Below are 18,187 nucleotides of genomic sequence, written 5' to 3'. Positions count from 1 at the left end.
ATATCAAACGTTACCCTGAATATATGAGAATGAGAAATACATATCGCGTATATGCTGCAAATGAGAAAAAGCCCTGTTTTTTTTTACTGCAAATATTGAAAGATGATCCCTTCTGAGCCTCTTGGACAATGCAGACAAGACAAAAGCTTGGCTATTATAGTTTTGAGTAAAAAGCTGTTGTTTCCTTGTTTGCTATTCACAAGCATCCGGAACTGCTGCTTTTTGCGTCTTACAGTATGCTGGGCAAACGTTCCGAGGTCAAATTCTTCCACAACAGGGGTACCTTTAAAGAGCAGACGACTGCACCGAAAATTTTTGGCACGCCCTCTATTTAAAGCCCTGGCCAAATACGAAGACAGTACGTACAGTTATAACTCAAACTGAATTAAACTACACATCCCAGTTACCATGGTGGTGCTTGTGATCATTGCGTTTAACCAATGAAACAGGGCAAAAAATAATCAGTCACATGACTTTGGGGCCGAGATTCGAAAGCTTAACCTATCGGCAACAAAGTGAAATCTACACGATAGGCTACCTCAAACTGTCAGCTACACGACTGTGTTATGTCGCTTAAGGCACTATATTTGGCTTTTTAGTTATGAAAGCGCCATCTTTAACCGCTCTGGTGCCGAGCTGCAGCGAATGAGAGAGACCCTGAGAAAGAAAAAAAATGAATCCGGAGAAAACGCTTGTGTGCCCTGGTGGTAAGGGGAAGCAATACATCAGTAGCTCCTTCGAGGAATTAGGGACAGATGTAGAGCTAAAATCTGAACGAATCCAAAAACTAGATGTTAAAATCTTGACGAACAGAGCATGGATGGAGATCTACAGATTTTCCGGAGCCAAAAAATCAAATGGGAAACGGATGCTTTTAGATATCGTAAATCACAATTTCGACCTAGGTCTAAGAAATGAACAGGAAAAAGAATATATTTTCAGCAAGTGATTAGTTTGTAGGTACAGAGGATCATTAATAAGAAATCCCGCTTAAGAAAAAGCGGAAGGGAAGATTTTGACCACCAGATCTTTGCTCTGGCCCTAGTAAGAAAGGAGAGCAGTGAAATTTCAGCTGCAGAAGATGCACAGCAAACAGCGAGCACTAGCTCTGCTTGTGATGTAAGATCAGGAACGAGTGAATTAAGTGCCGTAAAGTGCACTAATGAGGTAGTAGTGAATTAGGAGCACAGTTTAAAAATGTGCATAGAATAATGGAAGAATGCAGGAAACTAGATGATGAAAGAGCTAGGTTAGACAAGAAAAAAAGAGGACTTATGCTCTATAAGGCTGAAACTGAAATTAAAGCTCTCTCAAATAAATTAAGCAAGGCAAATGAAGTTAGGACATGGAAGTGTTAGGAATGTGAATAAAAGGTTTAGACGCAGGGATAGTAAAATTCGGACACTTGAGCAAAAAGTTGTGGAGTGTGAGCAGGCAGTCATTTTGAATGAAGAGGAGAAAAGTGAGTCAGAGAAGGAAAAGGCACAGCTAGAGAAGAGTATTGATGAATTGCAAGAACAGTTGGAAAAGCTTCGATATGCAAAAAAAAAGGAATCACACAAGGTTGTGTATTAAAAAAGGAAATGTGATTCTGAAGCAGATTTAGCACATAGGGTGAGGGACCTGAATGAGCAGGTACAGTTCAGGCAGGGAGAATACAAAGGCTTGAAAACAGAGATAGACAGGATAGGGAGTCACAATATTAGCATGTATGAAAAAGGCAAGTATAGTGATGCTGTAAGAGAGGCTTCTATGGATTTAGTAGCAAACATGGGCATTAGTGCACGAAAGGCTTCTCAGATAGTCAGACTAGTTTTGGATAAATTGGTAGGTATTCAGGTAGATAGATTACCAGGGGAAAGTTTTTGTAAATGTTAGAAGCGAGGCAAGTTTCTTTGCAACATCTGAAAGAAAAACTGTTGCAAGAAAGTAATTTAACCCTTGCCACAGATGGGACCACTAAATATGGAACTGCAGGGATTTCTTTCCAGGATGGTAGCAGAATGCATTTAGGACTCAGAGAGCAGGCATCGGGTTCAGCTCAGTGCATATTTGGCACAGTTAGAGAGATGGTGAAAGATTTTGTTAACAGTGGAAGCAAGGATTCGGATGCAACACGTTCTGAGAAGGAAATTTTCTGCAAAATTACAAATCTAATTGGCGACAGGGCAAGTACAGAAAAACAATTTAATGAAATTCTGGCTCAGTACAGAACTGATATCTTGCCTGAAATAGTAGATGGATTTGATGACCTCAGTGAGACAGACAAGGCTAGGATCAGAGTTATCAATGAGTTGTTCTGTTGATTACATTTAATTGATGGCTTGGCACATCAGGCAAATGTTACACTTTCTGTCTGGGAAAGAATGATTTTTGGTGGTGAAAAGGTGGGCAGTGTTAGTTTAGACTGGATGCATAGAACAGTAGGAGAGAGTGGTACAGTTAGATTGATTAGATCAGTGTGCAAAGCCATCCATGAAAGAGGGTTTGAGAAAAGTGGCAAATCTGTGCAGTTTAGATCTTTTTTGTTGAGTCAGGGCAAATCTGATCATGTCCCTCTGGTTCCCTTTAAAGGAAGGGAAACTAATGCAATGCTCCACAAGCCAGCTGGAGTTTATTTTTTGCATGCTGAATTGCTGGAATTCATGCATGATATACGTAATAAAAATAAATTAATAGAAGCAGTGTTTGAGGATTTGTGTAGGTCAGTTTATTGCAGGATGCAGAGCACTGGGAATTATTTGTAAATTAGTGACAGACTCTGGGGGGGAAAAAAAAGAGCATGTTTTGGAAATGAATGCAAGATACAGGGAGCTAGTGTGTAAACTGAAAGAATAGCAGGCTGATAGCAGTAAATTAGTCAAAGATGAGGTATGCTTGTTTATCGACAGAGGTACATTCTGGACCTGCTCTGCAGAAGCTAACAGAACAGAGGAGCCCTGAATTTGAGGACATGACTAGACAGGCTGTGGAACTGATCCTTGCTAGTTCTGTAAAGGTGTGTTGAAGGATGGTAGCAGATCATTTGGAATATGGCAGGTATGATGACGTTTCAGAGGAGATGTTTGAAAAGCTTGAATCAGCACCCAAGACGGATGTTAGCTGTGAGAGGGATTTTGGAATCTTAGATAATTTACTTAAAGTTAAGGCCAGAGCAACAGCATTGGCTGTCGAGGGTATGATTACGTTCAAGGAGTACAGGTCTTGGCAGTGGCTTGAAAAACTAGATTCTGAAAAGAAGGCAGAAGTTTTATCTCAAGCTAGAGAATCAGTTAAAGAGCAGAGGGCTGTGTTTTGTGAGAGGATGGCTAGGAAAAGAGATGCCAGGTTGCAGACACTTCGAGAGAAGAAGGAAAAAAAGGAAACAAGAAGAACAAAGGAAGTACTAGCGGTAGAGACAGGAAAGTATGGGGGACTTTGGAATAGCGAGGAAGAAATGGATGAGCAACTGAGGAATTTAGATGAGGACAAGAACTGCTTCCAGCAGTTGAAGTTTAGGAGATTTGTGATAGGAATGAAAAATGAAAATGGAGTTTTCAATTTTTCAAAGGACGGGAAAAGGCTTAGTCTAGAACAGCTGATTGTTAACTTAAGAAGTGTTGTCTGCAGGCCAGAGGACATCCCAGCTACATCTAGAGAAGACAGATTACTGTCTGGCACCATCAGAACGTAAAAGGCAGAGTTTTTAAAGGAGGCTGTTAAGCAGCATTTTAAGGCTGGAGATCTAGGTAGAAAAAGGGTTGGTATGGAAGGATTAAGAATTCCTATGTTAATTAAACCAGAACACTTGTTAGGAAAGAGAGTTAGACATGCTTTTGATGAGAAAGGTAGGAAGGTGTGGTACAAGGGCACAGGTGCTGAAATGAGACTAGGTGGCCAGGAGTATATTTTTAAAATAAAATATGATGGATTTAGAAAAATGTGGTGGTTTGCTTTGTGGAAAAATTGTATGGATAGTTATTTAGAATTGCTTCCTGTTAGTGCAGAGCACTTTGTAGGCAAGAAAGTAGAGCACATGTTTGTGAGTAGTGAAGATGGGAGTGAATGTTGGTGGCCAGGCAGGGTAGTAAATGTAAATAGAACAGGAGACTTGTTTGTTGTGGATTATGTAGAGGAGGGTGATGAAGTTAGCGGCATAATTGAGTATCCATTGTTAGATGATTACATGGATAATGAGGTGAGGATTGTTGCTTAGGTTTCTTAAGCTCCAGGCTGCTGCTAATGTTATGCTGTGTCTCAGATGCAGATAATTTTGAGGAATACGAATAGGAAACATCTTGTAGCCAATGCTGATGTGCCAGGGAGGCTGGTGAAAAGCTGATCCCTGGAGCCAGCACTCTAAGATGTCTGTATTTGTAGATACCTAGGGAGTAAATTAATTTGAAAACATGCAGATTATGGATGCCAATGCGCCAGAGAGGTCAAATGGCTGATCCCTGGAGCCAGCAATATGAAATTAATCCTCTATACATAACTGCCGATGTAACTTCCCCAGGCCTTCTGATAGCTGGTTTCCAGCACTGTATTATAGTTACTTGTTAGTCAATTTTATTTAAAAAAACAAAGTTATAGTTCTCTACCAATGCTATAACTTCAAATTTTGACTATGGGAAATGTAAAAAACAAAAACATTGTTTTTTTCTGCATTTACAACTCTAGGGTGTGTACTGGGTCAGGGATATAAAGGTAATGATGGTTCAGACTTGAAACCCAATGGGTTACCTTGAATTCAAACTCTCTACAAGGCCTGTTCTATACATGTTTTCCAATAAAATGCAAGATATATAGGGGTACCTGCTTCCAGGCGGAAATTAACCCTGTAGAGCCAATGGCACGAAGAGTTAACCTGTTAGTGGCAAGGACCTTTTTTCCACCTGGAATTTCCTCCCCTTAAACACTGTTATACATCTGCCTGGTTCAGGTCTTAAATTGAAGCTAACCCCCTTGGCTTTGAGTGTGAACAGTCAAATTTCTTATATTTCTTAATGTGTCCACTCAGCAGACAAACGTATGAAAAAAAACAGCAGGTGGAAATGGTCTTAAGAGGACAGAATTTTCAATTCTAGGCCTGTGAATGTCCTGGGAATGATTTGAAAACCTTGTTCTAGGCGACTACTAGCTTGGATAAAAATCTGGGACAAATTAATCAATTAGAAAAAAAATCTACATCATGTTTTGTGAACACTGGACCTGGAATGAAATTTCACACAAAAAAAATCATAAAAATATTGAAAAGAACAAAAACCATTGCAATTGCTATAAAAACCTTTAGACATTGCTAGAGAGCACTTATCAATTTTCAACCACTTACTACAAAGTCAATAACATTCAATAACCTCCAGGTCTGGAGATAAGCTAGTCTAGGCTTCTGTGGATATATATCGTGCTTCAGAATAAGGTACAAACATGGGATATATACATTTTTTGCTGGTTTTTACTTTTTCGGTCTTGTTTTGCTGGCTTATTGAGTACCTTATCGATGCATTTGTGAAGTGCATCATCAGATAAAAAGTTACTTTGTGATCGATCATCTTTTTTAAAGCTCCGGTTGTCCTTTTTCAATAACATGGTTTTGTTGGTAAAAACTATTAAAAATTACATTGATGACTGCGTCAGTGCTGCCACATGCTCCAACGACCAGCTTGAACACTTCAACTTCCACCCGTGCCTCACATAGTTAACATCTTCCACTACTCTTCCGTTTCTAGACATCAACTTCTCCATTAACTACCCCCGACTCTCTACTTCGGTCTATTACAAACCCAAGGATTCACATACCTATCTCCTGTATAGCTCATTTCACCCCAAACACTAAAAACTCTCCCTTTTTCACAGTTCCTTCGGCTACGACAACATCAGTTTCTAGAACCAAACCCTCAAAGTGTACAAGTGATTGGTTTATTCCATGCTGAAAAGAGAAGAAAACGTTTTGGCCATTGAGCCTTCTTCAGGCCTAAAAATGTACTCCTTTTTCATCAAGAGGATACCCTAGTAGTGTGATTGACAGGGCCCTTGCCCGAGCCAAAAACACCCCTCGGACCATCAACTTGAGCAGGAACTCCTGCCGTAACAACCGCATTCCTTTGGTGCTTCCTTACCACCCTAACACACTTCCTATCCCCAAGACCATTAACGACAACTTTTCTGCTCCGGATTTGTATACAGAATACAAGATATGGATGGAGTCGTACAGATGTTTTGAAATCGCCAGTGGATCTACAGAAGCTCCGGATGCCGTGAGACGGGCTACATTACTGCACTGTATCGGGGCACCCGTGCAGAGGATTTTCGCCAACCTCCCTGGAGAAAAAGGTACATATGAACAGACTGTAGCTGCCTTAGACGCTTACTTGACACCGTGGAGAAATGTGGTTTTGGAACGGCATACATTTAGGCAGAGAACTCGGTCTCAGGACGAATCTGTTGATGCTTTTGTGAATGCACTAAGAGAACTGGCTAAATCGTGTGACTTGGGAGTATTGGAAGCTGACTTGTTAAGAGATCAACTTGTGGAAAAATGTGCACATAAGAGACTGCGTGATAAATTGTTGCAGGAGGAAAGTGCTGACTTTAGAAAGAGCTCTTACAGTCGCTAGAATTCATGAAGCAGCTCAAGCCGAGTCAAAAATGCTTTCTGACCACAGTGACAAAGCTAGAGAGAGTCAAGTTTACTTCACAAGAAACACTGAATGGGGCACTCGCTCAAACTTCACAAACAAAAGCCGAGCAGCCGGACACAGTCAAGCTAGAGATATAGAAGAACAGGGGACGGCTGACATTAAATGTTACAGGTGCGGACTAACAGCGCACAAAGCAGATGAATGCGGAGCGCGAACAGCAAGATGTCCTGTTTTCTTACAGTGTAGACATTATGCACGAGTGTGTAGAAAGAAAGATGGTTCCCATCAGGAAAAGAAACTTCAATAACAAAGGAAGGGATGCAGTATAGTGAGTAGACATCTCGAGACAACAGAACGAGAGAGTAGAAGGCGGGAATATATGGTGTAAGGGCGTGATTTGTGTAGTTAATAAAATAGTTAAAATAATATAAGAACGGCTCTTTATTAAGATACACAACAATCCTACAGGATGATCCCTCCACTGGGGCCCTCTTTTCTGACCGCCCCATCATCTCATATCACCGACCACCTAATCTGCGTAACCTCCTTGTTCACAGCTCCCTTGACCGCCCTCAACAACCATCCACACCAGGCACTTTCCCCTGCAACAGAGCTCGCTGTATCACCTGCAAGTACACATCCAACACCACACTCATTCAAGGCCCCTCTGGACAATTCCGCATCACCCAGAGGGCATCTTGTACCTCCAGCAACCTTATTTACTGTATCTCTTGCAGTAAATGCCCAGCCATCTACATTGGAGAAACAGGAGACTAGGTAACCGCTTCAGAGAACGTTACTGTGCAGATTAAAAATGTCAAAAGAAACAGAGGATGCTGTTATTGCAGCGGAGGGGACTTATGCATTTCACACAGTTAAACCTCATCACAGTTACAATATAATGAACATAAAACGGGGGATATTTTGAAAACCCTCTCCATCCCGATCCCCTTCTCAGATAAGGCAATAGGAAAGTTCCTCAGGGTATCCTCTTTTTTTGATGTTTAAATATGGTAAAACCCTAGAGGCCGATGTACTGTGCAAGCCTCCTCATTCTCAACAGGTGTGCATGATCTATAGGAGCCGGTGTCAGTACTCCTGGTGTCTATTCCTTTCAGCCACGACAGAATACTGGATTTTTGATCATTTGTTCTGTTGGCGAATGTGGCACTAAGCTGTGTCTCTGAAAGCTCGATAGGAGTCTGAACACTCAAGTATTAGCGTGAGTTATATCAACTTACTGTAGCCAAGTACATAGGCTGCGTATTTAACAAAAAACTAATTTTATTAAAATGGAAAATATGAAAACCCATCTCAAGCTCTCTGAAACCTATTGAGCGGCAGGTCTACGTGATGAACTCGACAACTTTGAGAGAGAGGTAAAAAACATGTCCCCAACATTACAAGGTGGATACAGAGGCAGAGAAAAAGGAAAAAACAAGCAGATGAAGCCGCAGAGCAATCAGAGTGTGAGCAATCAGGCCGAGAGAAGTTCAGAATTCCTGTTTTCACTGTCATAGACCGACTCGTTGCCGAAATGCACAGGAGGTACCACTCCTACAAGGACATTCAGCAGGCATTCGGGTTTTTGACATTTCCTGCATCTCCTAACATGAGCTGCGCACATCAGCCACTAATCTCCAAAAGAAATATGCGGATGATTTGGAGGTGGACTTTGTGAATGAAATAGGTCAATTCAGAGAATGTATTCAAGGAAACGAGGACACAAGGAAAAGGACTTAACCTGGACCCACCACACCAACACCATGGTCAAAACAGCACGGCAGTGCCTATTCGTTCGCCGTAGGCTGAAGACATTTGGCATGCTGTCACATATCCAGGCCAACTTCTACAGGTGCACTATTGAGAGCATCCTGACTAGCTGCATCACTGCCTGGTATGGGAACTGCTCCGCCCGGGATCACAAAGTACTGCAGAGGGTGGTGAAGTCTGCGCAGCTTATCACCAGCTGTGAGCTACCAAGCATCCAGGATATCTACTCAGCTAGATGCCTGAAGAAGGCCAAGTCCATTCTCAAGGACCCCAGTCATCCCAGTCAAACTGTTTTCCCTCCTACCGTCCGGTAAACAGTACTGAAGCATTCGGTCAAAGTCCAACAGATTACACAACAGCTTCTACCTCCAGGCAATAAGACTGCTAAACAGCCAACGTGCAGCTCCTTTAGCAAATCACCTGTAATGGCTATATGGACACAGTTTTCATTGTATTCATCATACTGCACTACTTGGACATAATATATTGCACACACCATGGACACGTAGCAGCTCTATTCATATTGAGTTGTATTCAATTTCTATTACATTATCCATTACATAACCTTACTTTTGCGATTCTTGTGAGCTCGCAGAAAAGACTTTCACTGCCAGCAACTACTGCTGCACGCTGTATTGTTGAGTATTTAATAAATAAACTTTGATTTGACATCAACAAGGACACTACTACAGCTAATAAGGAGGATGTTATGTCGCCTTTCGCCTGTAGATGGCTCTCTACAGTCATTTTTAAATGCACTAATCCACATGCAATACTGTAGACATTCTCGGTAAAAGGGAATATCTAAAAGTGACTGTCATACAAAGTGCAATTTGGAAATACTTCAGAAAATCAAACCAATTTTAAAAAAATCAACACAAAATGGTATGTTAGACAATGAGTAAATAAGACAAAGGCAAAACATGAATTCACCAGCATATTTACCACGACCTTTCATTAGAGTCAAAATCTTGCTATATTAAGATTTCTTATAAAATGCATTTTTAAACGGCACATTTGGAACATGGAATATGAGAACATATGGTCAACCGAGGACGAGCAAAGGGTGATCACACTTTCTTTTGCTGTGACCCTCCCTCCTGGTTGTGAAAACGCCTCAATTCTGACACCGAGGTGTGAGACAATGTAACACTCTAAAAATCCTGAAGTACAAGAAATTTCATTATTATTTTTTAAATGTGACCCTCTGAACATGGCACGTGAGGATTTACAGTCACCAAAATAGCACACCTTCTGCTGATTTGCTTTGTCCCTCATTCCTCATTACCAAAACATCTTAATATTCTGACACTAAGGTAAGAGAGACAAAGTCACTCATGTACGTTTGGAATTGGGACACTTCACTGTTGCATTTCTGAGTTATGACCCCCTTTGATCATTGTGTTTACCTGCCTCTTAGCCTGCCTGTGGGTAAATATCACCTCAGACACCCCCTGTCCAAGGAGCTGTGACTGAGGCCCTGAGGAGGGCACTCAGGACGTGCTCAGCAAACACTATCGCTGGGCAAACGTCCCGAGATCGAATTCTTCCACAACAGGGGTACCTTTAAAGCGGAGACGACGGCACCGAAAATTTTTGGCACGCCCTCTCTTTAAAGCCCTGGCCAAATACGAAGACAGTACGTACAGTTATAACTCAAACTGAATTAAACTACACATCCCAGTTACCATGGTGGTGCTTGTGATCATTGCGTTTAACAAATGAAACAGGGCGAAAAATCAGTCACATGACTTTGGGGCCGAGATTCGAAAGCTTAACCTATCAGCAACAAAGCGAAATCTACACAATAGGCTACCTCAAACTGTCAGCTAAACGACTGTGTATGTTGCTTAAGCCAATCCTATTTGGCATTTTAGTTATGGAGGCGGGAAAACGCCCCCCCCAACTCTGGGTGCCTGACTTGACACCATCTTTAACCGTTCTGGTGCCGAGCCGCAGCGAAGCGAATGAGAGAGACCCTGAGAAAGAAAAAAATGAATCCAGAGAAAACGCTTGTGTGCCCTGGTGGTAAGGGGAAGCAATACATCAGTAGCTCCTTCGAGGAATTAGGGACAGATGTAGAGCTAAAATCTGAACGAATACAAAAACTAGATGTTAAAATCTTGACGAACAGAGCGATGATGGAGATCTACAAATTTTCCAGAGCCAAAATATCAAATAGGAAACAGACACTTTTTGATATTTTAAATCACAATTTTGACCTAGGTCTAAGAAATGAACAGGAAAAAGAATATATTTTCAGCAAGTGATTAGTTTGTATGTACAGAGGATCATTAATAAGAAATCCCGCTTAAGAAAAAGCGGAAGGGAAGATTTTGACCACCAGATCTTTGCTCTGGCCCTAGTAAGAAAGGAGAGCAGTGAAATTTCAGCTGCAGAAGACGCACAGCAAACAGCGAGCACTAGCTCTGCTTGTGATGTAAGATCAGGAACGAGTGAATTAAGTGCCGTAAAGTGCACTAATGAGGTAGTAGTGAATTAGGAGCACAGTTTAAAAATGTGCATAGATTAATGGAAGAATGCAGGAAACTAGATGATGAAAGAGCTAGGTTAGACAAGAAAAAAAGAGGACTTATGCTCTATAAGGCTGAAACTGAAATTAAAGCTCTCTCAAATAAATTAAGCAAGGCAAATGAAGTTAGGACATGGAAGTGTTAGGAATGTGAATAAAAGGCTTAGACGCAGGGATAGTAAAATTCGGACACTTGAGCAAAAAGTTGTGGAGTGTGAGTAGGCAGTCATTTTGAATGAACAGGAGAAAAGTGAGTCAGAGAAGGAAAAGGCACAGCTAGAGAAGAGTATTGATGAATTGCAAGAAGTTGGGAAAAGCTTAGATACACAAAAAAAAGGAATCGCATAAGGTTGCGTATTAAAAAAGGAAATGTGATTCTGAAGCAGATTTAGCACATAGGGTGAGGGACCTGAATGAGCAGGTACAGTTCAGGCAGGGAGAATACGAAGGCTTGAAAACAGAGATAGACAGGATAGGGAGTCACAATATTAGCATGTATGAAAAAGGCAAGTATAGTGATGCTGTAAGAGAGGCTTCTATGGATTTAGTAGCAAACATGGGCGTTAGTGCACGAAAGGCTTCTCAGATAGTCAGACTAGTTTTGGATAAATTGGTAGGTATTCAGGTAGACAGATTACCAGGGGAAAGTTTTTGTAAATATCTTGTGTTAGAAGCAAGGCAAGTTTCTTTGCAACATCTGAAAGAAAAACTGTTGCAAGAAAGTAATTTAACCCTTGCCACAGATGGGACCACTAAATATGGCCATAAATATGGAACTGCAAGGATTTCTTTCCAGGATGGTAGCAGAATGCATTTAGGACTCAGAGAGCAGGCATCGGGTTCAGCTCAGTGCATATTTGACACAGTTAGAGAGATGGTGAAAGATTTTGTTAACAGTGGAAGCAAGGATTCGGATGCAACACGTTCTGAGAAGGAAATTTTCTGCAAAATTACAAATCTAATTGGCGACAGGGCAAGTACAGAAAAACAATTTAATGAAATTCTGGTTCAGTACAGAACTGATATCTTGCCTGAAATAGTAGATGGATTTGATGACCTCAGTGAAACAGACAAGGCTAGGATCGGAGTTATCAATGAGTTGTTCTGTGGATTACATTTAATTGATGGCTTGGCACATCAGGCAAATGTTACACTTTCTGTCCGGGAAAGAATGATTTTTGGTGGTGAAAAGGTGGGCAGTGTTAGTTTAGACTGGATGCATAGAACAGTAGGAGAGAGTGGTACAGTTAGATTGATTAGATCAGTGTGCAAAGCCGTCCATGAAAGAGGGTTTGAGAAAAGTGGCAAATCTGTGCAGTTTAGATCTTTCGTTGAGTCAGGGCAAATCTGATCATGTCCCTCTGGTTCACTTTAAAGGAAACCGAATTAATGCAATGTTCCACAATGCAGCTGGAGTTTATTTTTTGCATGCTGAATTGCTGGAATTCATGCATGATATACGTAATGAAAATAAATTAATAGAAGCAGTGTTTGAGGATTTGTGTAGGTCAGTTTATTGCAGGATGCAGAGCACTGGGAATTATTTGTAAATTAGTGACAGAGCCTTTGTGGAAAGCTCTGGGGAAAAAAAGAGCATGTTTTAAAAATGAATGCAAGATACAGGGAGCTAGTGTGCAAACTGAAAGAATAGCAGGCTGATAGCAGTAAATTAGTCAAAGATGAGGTATGCTTGTTTATCGACAGAGGTACATTCTGGACCTGCTCTGCAGAAGCTAACAGAACAGAGGAGCCCTGAATTTGAGGACATGACTAGACAGGCTGTGGAACTGATCCTTGCTAGTTCTGTAAAGGTGTGTTGTAGGATGGTAGCAGATCATTTTGAATATGGCAGGTATGATGACGTTTCAGAGGAGATGTTTGAAAAGCTTGAATCAGAACCCAAGACGAATGTAAGCTGCGAGAGGGATTTTGGAATCTTTGATAATTTACTTAAAGTTAAGGCCAGAGCAACAGCATTAGCTGTCGAGGGTATAATTACGTTCAAGGAGGACAGGTCTTGGCAGTGGCTTGAAAAACTAGATTCTGAAAAGAAGGCAGAAGTTATCTCAAGCTAGAGAATCAGTTAAAGAGCAGAGGGCTATGTTTTGTGAGAGGATGGCTAGGATAAGAGATGCCAGGTTGCAGACACTTAGAGAGAAGGAAAAAAAGATAGAAAAGGAAACAAGAGATATAAGGACAAAGGAAGTACTAGCGGTAGAGATAGGAAAGTATGGGGGACTTTGGAACAGCGAGGAAGAAATGGATGAGCAACTGAGGAATTTAGATGAGGACAAGAAGCTTCCTGCTGTTACAACACAGTTGAAGTTTAGGAGATTTGTGATAGGAATGAAAAATGAAAAAGGGGTTTTCAATTTTTCAAAGGACGGGAAAAGGCTTAGTCTAGAACAGCTGATTGCTAAATTAAAAAGTGTTGTCTGCAGGCCAGAGGAAATCCCAGGTACATCTAGAGAAGACAAAGATTGTTTGGCACCATCAGAACATATTGTTGAAGAAAAGGCAGAGTTTTTAAAGGAGGCTGTTAAGCAGCATTTTAAGGCTGGAGATCTAGGTAGAAAAAGTTGGTATGGAAAGATTAAGAATTCCTATGTTAATTAAACCAGAACACTTGTTAGGAAAGAGAGTTAGACATGCTTTTGATGAGAAAGGTAGGAAGGTGTGGTACAAGGGCACAGCTGCTGAAATTAGACTAGATGGCCAGGAGTATATTTTTAAAATAAAATGATGGATTTAGAAAAATGTGGTGGTTTGATTTGTGGAAAGATTATATGGATAGTTATTTAGAATTGCTTCCTGTTAGTGCAGAGGACTTTGTAGGCAAGAAAGTAGAGCACATGTTTGTGAGTAGTGAAGATGGGAGTGAATGTTGGTGGCCAGGCAGGGTAGTAAATGTAAATAGAACAGGAGACTTGTTTGTTGTGGATTATGTAGAGGAGGGTGACGATGAAGTTAGTGGCATAATTGAGTATCCATTGTTAGATGATTACATGAATAATGAGGTGAGCATTGTTGCTTAGGTTTCTTAAGTTCCAAGCTATTGCTAATGTTACACTGTGTGTCAGATGCAGATAATTTTGAGGAATACGAATAGGAAACATCTTGTAGCCGATGCTGATGCACCAGGGAGGCTGGTGAAAAGCTGATCCCTGGAGCCAGCATCTTAAGATATCTGTATTTGTAGATACCTAGGGAGTACATTAATTTGAAAACATAAGGATTATGGATGCTGATGCGCCAGGGAGGTCAAAAGGCTGATCCCTGGAGCCAGCAACGTGAAATTAATCCTCTATACTGTACATAACTGCTGATGTAACTTCCCCGTGCCTTCTGATAGCTGGTTTCCAGCACTGTATATAGTTACTCGTTAGTTATAAATTTTAACATTTACATTGTTATTCATTGTTCATTGTTATTTATTGAATATGTTTGCTGTTCAGTTATAGTTTATATACTTTTAAGATTATTTTATGATGTAGCTGTGATAATGCCTTTTTCCCCCCCCATCAGGTCCAAAGAAAGTGTATGTCCTCGGCGACTATGTTGAGGGGCCTGGAAAAACTGATGCCAGCAGAGCAGGTGTGGCTGCACCCTGGCACAACACTGCAGCGCAGTGCCCACCAGCACCTGTACCACCTCCAGGCCCTGACAGAGTATATATTACTGATCGTTCACATAGGGACAAATAACATAGCTCAGGGTGACTCCCACTATGACATCCTTAGAGCTACAGTGCCTTGCGAAAGTATTCGGCCCCCTTGAACTTTTCAACCTTTTGCCACATTTCAGGCTTCAAACATAAAGATATAAATTTTTTATTTTATGTGAAGAATCACCAACAAGTGGGACACAATTGTGAAGTGGAACGAAATCTATTGGATTTTTGAAACTTTTTTAACTAATAAAAAAATGAAAAGTGGGGCGTGCAAAATTATTCGGCCCCTTTACTTTCAGTGCAGCAAACTCACTCCAGAAGTTCAGCGAGGATCTCTGAATGATCCAATGTTGTCCTAAATGACTGATGGTGATAAATAGAATCCACCTGTGTGTAATCAAGTCTCTGTATAAATGCACCTGCTCTGTGATAGTCTCAAGGTTCTGTTGAAAGCGCAGAGAGCATCATGAAGACCAAGGAACACACCAGGCAGGTCCGTAATACTGTTGTGGAGAAGTTTAAAGCCGGATTTGGATACAAAAAGATTTCCCAAGCTTCAAACATCCCAAGGAGCACTGTGCAAGCGATCATCTTGAAATGGAAGGAGTATCAGACCACTGCAAATCTACCAAGACCTGGCCGTCCCTCTAAACTTTCAGCTCAGACAAGGAGAAGACTGATCAGAGATGCAGCCAAGAGGCCCATGATCACTCTGGATGAACTGCAGAGAACTACAGCTGAGGTGGGAGAGTCTGTCCATAGGACAACAATCAGTCTTACACTGCACAAATCTGGCCTTTATGGAAGAGTGGCAAGAAGAAAGCCATTTCTCAAAGATATCCATAAAAAGTCTCGTCTAAAGTTTGCCACAAGCCACCTGGGAGACACCCCAAACATGTGGAAGAAGGTGCTCTGGTCAGATGAAACCAAAATCGAACTTTTTGGCCACAATGCAAAACGATATGTTTGGCGTAAAAGCAACACAGCTCATCACCCTCAACACACCATCCCCACTGTCAAACATGGTGGTGGCAGCATCATGGTTTGGGCCTGCTTTTCTTCAGCAGGGACAGGGAAGATGGTTAAAATTGAGGGGAAGATGGATGCAGCCAAATACAGGACCATTCTGGATGAAAACCTGTTGGAGTCTGCAAAAGACCTGAAACTGGGACGGAGATTTATCTTCCAACAAGACAATGATCCCAAACATACAGCAAAATCTACAAAGGAATGGTTCACAAATAAACGTATCCAGGTGTTTGAATGGCCAAGTCAAAGTCCAGACCTGAATCCAATCGAGAATCTGTGGAAAGAGCTGAAAACTGCTGTCACAAACGCTCTCCATCCAACCTCACTGAGCTCGAGCTGTTTTGCAAGGAAGAATGGGCAAGAATTTCAGTCTCTCGATGTGCAAAACTGATAGAGACATACCCCAAGCGACTTGCAGCTGTAATCGCAGCAAAAGGTGGCTCTACAAAGTATTAACGCAAGGGGGCCGAATAATTTTGCACGCCCCACTTTTCATTTTTTTATTAGTTAAAAAAGTTTCAAAAATCCAATAGATTGCGTTCCACTTCACAAATGTGTCCCACTTGTTGGTGATTCTTCACATAAAATAAAAAAATTATATCTTTATGTTTGAAGCCTGAAATGTGGCAAAAGGTTGAAAAGTTCAAGGGGGCCGAATACTTTCGCAAGGCACTGTATGAAAGAACTGATTGTAGCAGTAAGGAGAGCATCTCCTTGTAAGGTACATTTTGCCATTTGCTCAATTTTGCCACGGCTCTGTGATGACTCATTTACGGCTGGAGCGGTGAAAGAAGCCAACCGGGCTCTTTCACAGCTCCCTTCTCAGATGGACCATGTGCAGTTCCTCGGGAGCAAGAGTGCTTCTGAAGAATAAGCAGCCCGTTGCTCAGGCCTTTGCTGCTGATGGGCTTCATCTCAGTGCCGATGGGAAAAGGAGCATTTTTCAGTATATTTCTAATTTTATTTCTCATTATTTTAGAACTTTAGTTTGATTTATTTTACTAGTGCCACATTTTATTTCATAATTAACTTTGTTTACTTTCATTTGTTTATATTTTTATTTTGTCAGATCAAATGCACATTTGACCAAAGTCTTGTAAATGATTACGTTTTACAAGACATGGAAAAAAGTGCAACAATTCCAACACAGTTTTATTATTACTATATTTGTCATTTATACCTTATATTATGTATGAAAATTATTATATTTATAATTTATACTAACACTGTTTTGTATAGATGAAACCTTTCCAAAATGTATAAATCATTAAAGATTATTAAAAACGTATTATTTTCCACGTGTAATATAATTAGGAAGTACAATAAGATGCTAACGGTTATAAAGTGATACGTCTAATTTGTTGAAAAGTTGTTTGTTTAATGATAAGTAAAGGACTTAGAAGTAAAAGGAGATGCTTCATATTGCTTGATTGATTTTAAAAACTAAGTTCTAAATGCAGACGCGATCGCTGCCATAAGCGCTCCAGGCAGCAGAACGTTCGTTCTGTACTGCTGAGCTCCGCGCCTCCTCCCTCTCTCGGTGCTGCGCCCCTCTCTGACGGAGCGCAGTGGGCGGTACGCTGTTTTCAGAGCCTCTGATTGGGGAAAAAAAGACCTGCTGATTAGTTTCACACAACAGGAAGAGAAAACAATGGGATTTTTTCTCTTTGTAACGTGTGGTGTCTTTATAAAATTCGTGTATTTTAAACGTTTAATTAAGAAGTAAAAACCTTACAGCGTACACAAAGATTCTGAGCTGATCACAAGGAAGAAAAATCATCAATTTTTCGCGCATAAAAAGTTGTTTTTAACTCTCGAAACCTGTTTTTATAGGTTTTAAAGTCATGCAATGTCTAAGTTAAGCCGGAACACATCATATCTCATTTTTTATTTCTTTTTAAATTTTAAAAATCGTTTGCCCAGCCTACTATTAGACTTCATGGCCACCTGGATCATAAAGATAGTCTCATTTTACAAACAGAACTTCAACTCCTTTTGCAACTTTCCAGTATTTTACCAGGTGTTTAAAGTGGATTTACATCTACTGAGTGAAAGGAGCTGCTGCAGATTTCTCCTGTCAGCAGAGAAAACCGTCCTGTACACAGCTTCACACCGATGCCCCTCAAACACATCTCTAGCCTCAATAACAGTCCCAGCGTGTCTTTTATAAAAGACACGAGGACCAAAATATGGAACGCTTCACGAATTTGCGTGTCATCCTTGCGCAGGGGCCATGCTAATCTTCTCTGTATCGTTCCAATTTTAGTATATGTGCTGCCGAAGCGAGCACAATATATCCTTCTGCGCGGGCGGTATTTATGGCAGGGCACATGAGATATGTGCTCCAGTCATGGTGGTAGCTGTAGCTAAGAAATCATGATTATTCTTACACATCAACATGTATCATCAGTATTATGTTTAAACAAGTCTATCTTAAGCAGGCCACAATTTAGAGATGATATTCTCCCCATTCAGAACCTTTTAAAAAACTTTTTTTTCCACGGAGGCAGCAGAGAACTCTGGGAGATGTCTGCGCAGCACAGAGACTGAGCCATTAACTGC

General features: G+C 40.9%; 1 protein-coding gene and 1 non-coding gene across 2 annotated transcripts in view; both read right to left on the bottom strand.

The window, feature by feature from the left end:
* LOC148834537 (baculoviral IAP repeat-containing protein 1-like) overlaps positions 1-18,187 on the bottom strand; it is a 62,603-nt gene that overhangs the window by 41,919 nt on the left and 2,497 nt on the right. The window lies entirely within an intron of this gene.
* On the bottom strand, positions 17,809-17,915 carry LOC148834539 (U6 spliceosomal RNA). The gene has a single exon (XR_016091154.1). It is a non-coding gene; the product is annotated as a U6 spliceosomal RNA (small nuclear RNA).

Source organism: Atractosteus spatula, chromosome 5 (genome assembly GCF_055471065.1).
Source record: "Atractosteus spatula isolate fAtrSpa1 chromosome 5, fAtrSpa1.hap1, whole genome shotgun sequence".
NCBI classification, from domain to species: Eukaryota; Metazoa; Chordata; class Actinopteri; order Semionotiformes; family Lepisosteidae; genus Atractosteus; species Atractosteus spatula.
The sequence above is the reverse complement of the archived record's forward strand: the minus strand, read 5'-3'. Positions and strand labels throughout refer to the sequence as shown.